At 59.8% G+C, this 4,737-nt stretch overlaps 1 long non-coding RNA gene across 4 annotated transcripts; it reads right to left on the bottom strand.

Moving 5' to 3' along the window:
• Positions 1 to 253: 253 nt before the first annotated feature.
• LOC144369024 (uncharacterized) lies at positions 254 to 3,647 on the bottom strand. Of its 4 annotated transcripts, none has more exons than XR_013428434.1 (5): positions 3,557 to 3,647; positions 2,607 to 3,425; positions 1,362 to 2,514; positions 1,158 to 1,251; positions 254 to 1,028 (listed from the first exon to the last, which is right to left on the bottom strand). It is a non-coding gene; the product is annotated as an uncharacterized LOC144369024 (long non-coding RNA). The 4 variants fall into 4 exon arrangements; XR_013428436.1 differs by having other exon boundaries at positions 1,158 to 1,980; positions 2,401 to 2,514; XR_013428435.1 differs by having other exon boundaries at positions 1,158 to 1,479; positions 2,401 to 2,514.
• Positions 3,648 to 4,737: the final 1,090 nt, after the last annotated feature.

The raw sequence follows: 4,737 nt of genomic DNA, 5'->3' as shown, positions 1-4,737 counted from the left end.
ATCTCCCGAGGCGTGGGGGTCTCCACACCTGCGTGATTCCCTGCAGCCTCATGGAGTCTGACCCACTCTCTGAGATTCCCCGTTAGACACGCCATTCAACACATGGAGCAGACTTTCCATCCACAGTTAGGTGTGGCCGGCACCAAAGCCAACCATGGAAATCACTGCCAAGAGAAGCTGTACCTACTACCCCCCGCTGTCCCCCAGCCACCTCCCCCGTCCCTGCCAACCCCCTGGGATCAGGTGGCCTCGACCATGTCATCATCTGCAGCTTCTGTCTGGTTTCGTTCGCTCAGTGAGTCTTCAAGTCTATCCACGCCGCAGCCTGGGTCGGATAACACTCCACCACAGGCAGGGACCACGTGCGGCCCACCTGGCCACCCACCTGTGGACACTCTGGTGGTGTCCACCTCCTGGCTCTGGTCAACAGGAGTGCAAGTCTCCTGTGGCTCTCACTAGGCTTCAGACCCCTGTGGCTGGAATCTCTGTGGTGCTGAGGCTTCGCTGCAGGAGAGCGTGGTGGACGGGTCAGGGCTCTGGACCGCACTCACGCTCCCTGACTTCCGTCTGTGAAGCCCTGGGCTGTGGACTGCACCTGGAGACAGGGTCCCTGAGGAGATTACCCAGGCTGAAGGAAGGGCAGGGCCCTCATGGGCAGGGTGTGGCCTCATCACCAGAGGAGGACACACTGGGGTCCCCTGCAGAGGCCAGACCACCGAGGACCCCTGAGAAGAGACCATTTGGATGCCAAGGTCAGGGCTGCGGAGGAGCCCACCTGCCAGGCCTGCTCCTGGGCCCCCAGGTCTGGGAGAAGATAAGCAGCCGATGGCCGAGCCGCCCCAGGGGATTGAGTTACAGTGGCCTCAGAGAGCCAAGGTGGCCCGTGTCCGTCTGTTCTGCATCTCCACGTGCCACGCCCGAGGCCCGGTGTTGTGGGGAAGAGAGGTTTACGCTGCTCCAGGTTCAGAGGCCAAACGTCCAAACAGCAGGGGGCCAGCTCCGGCGAGGGCCACCTTGACCCCATCCACCTGCAGTGAACAGTGTCATGGATGGAACTTGAGTGTGGGGACAGCACAGGGTGAGACAGGAAGCCAAAGAACGGGGGGCCCGCCAGAGCTCCTGACCCCTCCAAGCCAGCCTCCCCGGTGACCTCTCACCAGACTCTGCTTCTTGGGTTCCAGGGGCCACAGAGCCACCCCAGGACCAAGCTCCCAACACGGACCACCTCCAAAACACAGGGTCACTGCAGACCTACGGGCCATGGAGGGATGTTCTGAGAAGTCAAGGGAGGCAGCAGCCCCAGGCAGCATGTCCAGGGTGACCGGAGCCTCCCCCGGGGTCCGTCCCAGACGGGCCATCACCTGAGGCACTGTGTGGCTGAAGCTGCGTGACCCTGGCCTGCTCCAGCAGCAGTCAGACCTGGCGTCCAGGCACAGGATGCCAAGCACTGTCCCATCTGGGTGTGTCCCTGGGTGCTGCCTGTCAGCCATGGTGACAGGAGAGGGCCACAGTTCCTTGACGGGGGCCTTCCCCACCAAGGCCGGTCCCTCTCAGACTCGCCCAGCTGTGGACTGAGCACGTGCCGAGGCCTTTCCTGACAGCATGGCTGCCAGCTCCTTAGGAGACCTGGACCGTGCGTGAGGCATCAGAGTCACCTGGAGAGGATCTCAAGTCTGCAGAGACTTGGCGGGTTCTAGGCGGGGACTCGGGCTTCCCGGGGTCAGGCGACCCAGGGTGTCCTGGACCCTTCCCGGGGGCGACGAGGGGCAGCAGTGATTTCCTCCCGCTTCCCGGAGGGAATCGTGGCCCGTGAGGTGACCCTCTGAGATGGCAGCTGGTAAGCAGTGGGACAGGACGGGGGACTCGCTTCGTTCCCCACCCCCAACACGCAAGTGGCACCAACTCTCCCCGATGCTGTGAGCTGCTTTTGCTGGGGACAAACCCCTGTGCTGACCTCTCCTGTCCTTCAGCTGGGCTGCCCTGGGGGAGGGGAGGGGAGGCAGAGGGGAGTGTCCCAATCGCTCTCCTTGCTTCATGTCCCCTGAATAAGGGGACCCGCCACTCCTTCGGGAGCTGTGGCCTGAGTGAGTTTCTACAATCTGCTCAGACCTGGGGGCTCCCTGCCCTCTCCAGGGCCTCTTCAGGTGCCCCCAGGCCAGATGCCACAGTCCCGTGGGACTCAGCATTGACCTCCTCCTTCAGTGAAGTTTCCCTGAAGATGAGGGTGGGGGCGTGGGGGGGGACCTGGAATTCCTGCCCGATGCGGAAACCGCCAGGAGTGGGTGTGGAGCTCGGAGAGGCAGGCGGGGGACCACAGGGACCTCGGGGACAGCACAGCACCGAGGGGCATCTCCCCGTTCAGACTTTTGATCCCAACCCACGACGTCACAGGGCCCTGACCTTCCTGTCCTGCAGCTCAGGCTCTCGACACACCACTTCCCTCGCAGACCTGCCACCTCATGGTGATGGTCTCCTTGCTCCATCTCCTGCCTCCCCTCTGCATCCCAGGTAGGGCTTGGGAAGGTAAAGAAGGTAAAAGTGTGAGCCAGAGGTTCAGCCCCTCCTTCAGAGTTTGCCAGATGTCCCTCCAAGTCACTTCAGCTTACCACCGTTGGCCATAGCTGCTCTTGAAAAGCAGAGCCTTCCGTGGGTCCCATTTACCACGCGATGTCCCCACCAGTCTTGTTGGCAAGGAGGAGGTGTCGCACTGCGGTGGCAGTGTGTGCCAGGAGGGGTGAATGAGCCCACGTCCAAGGTGAACCTGGGCCAGCTTAACCGAGCACTGGGGAGCCCCCACCCAGCAGCTGGCAGAGTGGCTGGCCCTGCCCTGGGCACACACTGCCATCAGGGTCCCGCTCTGTAACAGACTCAGGGAGCAGGGTGTGAGTGGGGTGGGAGGTGCTTGTCCCTGGGGTGTCCTCCACAGTGCACCTAAAGAGGCCATGACCCCAGCCAGGCCACAGCTGACCCCACCACAGTCTCTTTCCCGCCAAGAGACCTGGACAGCCCTCTTGCACATCAGCAGGCGGTCCCTCAGCCACACCGATCGTTGGCAGACAGCCAGGCCCCGCCTAGCTCCACTCACCCCAACACAGGGTTCCACTCTGACCCCTGGGATGGCTCTCAGTCCAGGAAAAGCGACTGTTGCTGGCCCTGTGGGCATGGCCACCCTCCGCTCCAGAGCCCGCTGTATTGGTGACAAACATTTGGAACATTAGACCCAGCGGGGATGTCACTGCAAAGCCCTCTGGCCTTGCGGAGGCTGAGCAAGACCACACACGCACACCTCGCCCCGAAGACTGACTCAGGGACTGGGCCGAACCGCAGACCTCACCAGGCACTGGGAGATGTCTGTCCCGCATCAGGCTGCTCAGTTAGTGACACATCCCCCTCCTCCTCAGCATGTTCCGGAAGCCTCTTCCAGCCTGAGGATAGAGGCGCAGACAAGGCATCGTTAGAGAAAGTGGCTTTTCCACTCCATTACTCTCTAGATTGGCAGCAAACAGCCCGGATGCCACCAGTGCCCCTGCTTGGGAAGATGGGGTTTGAGAATTACCGGCCCAGAAGGGGCTGTGGAGGGGCAGCTGCTTGCTGGTGCGTGGACAACAGTCCTCTCCACATGGTCTGGGCTCCAGTGGAAGGTGAGAAATTGATGATGGTGATGATAATGATGATGTGGGTAAGGATGATGGGGTGGTGACGGAGGTGAGGATGGTGGTGATGGTGGTGGTGATGGAGGTGAGGATGGTGGTGATGTGGTGGTGACGGAGGTGAGGATGTGGTGATGGTGGTGGTGATGGAAGTGAGGATGTGGTGGTAGTGATGGAGGTGAGGATGTGGTGGTAGTGATGGAGGTGAGAATGTGGTGGTGGTGATGGAGGTGAGGATGTGGTGGTAGTGATGGAGGTGAGGATGTGGTGGTAGTGATGGAGGTGATAGAGGTGAGGATGGTGGTGTTGGTGGAGGTGAGAGTAATGGGGGTGATAGTGGTGGTGATAGTGATGGATAGTGGTAGTGATGAAAGTGGTGATGGAGGTGAGGATGGTGATGGTAACGGAGATGAGCGTGGTGAGGATAATTGATAGTGCTGGTGATGGAGGTGAAAGTGATAATGGAGGTGGGGGTGATGGTGGTGGTGATGGAGGTAAGGGTAGTGGTGATGGTGATAATGGAGCTGATGGAGGTGAGGATGTGGTGGTAGTGATGGACATGATAGAGGTGAGGATGGTAGTGTTGATGGAAGTGAGGGTAATGGGGATGTTGGTGTTGGTGATGGACACTGGTAGTGATGGAGGTGAGGACGATAATGGTGATGGGCATGAGGGTAATGGAGGTGATGGTGGTGGTGATGATGGTGATGATATTAATGATGGATGGTGGTAGTGATGGAGGTGGTGATGAAGGTGAGAATAGTGATGGTGATGGAGATTGGGGGGTGAGGATAATTGATAGTGGTGGTGATGGAGGTGAGAGTATTAATGGAGGTGAGGATGATGGTGTTGGTGATGGTGGTGATGGAGGTGATGGTGGTGGTGATGATGGAGGAGACAGGACAATGGTGGTGGAGATGAGGATGGTGATGGTCTTTTCCTGACTGGTCTCAGCTTCCTCCCTAGATAGAAGCAAAGTGCTGGCCATCTCAGAGCTAGAGGTGGACCACTCACCCCATGCCCACTGCCCTGACCATCTGTCTCTGCTCTCCTGCATGGCAGGCAGGCACCTGGGCAGAGGTGAGCT

The sequence above is a fragment of the Ictidomys tridecemlineatus genome, chromosome 12, assembly GCF_052094955.1.
Source record: "Ictidomys tridecemlineatus isolate mIctTri1 chromosome 12, mIctTri1.hap1, whole genome shotgun sequence".
NCBI lineage: Eukaryota > Metazoa > Chordata > Mammalia > Rodentia > Sciuridae > Ictidomys > Ictidomys tridecemlineatus.
The sequence above is the reverse complement of the archived record's forward strand: the minus strand, read 5'-3'. Positions and strand labels throughout refer to the sequence as shown.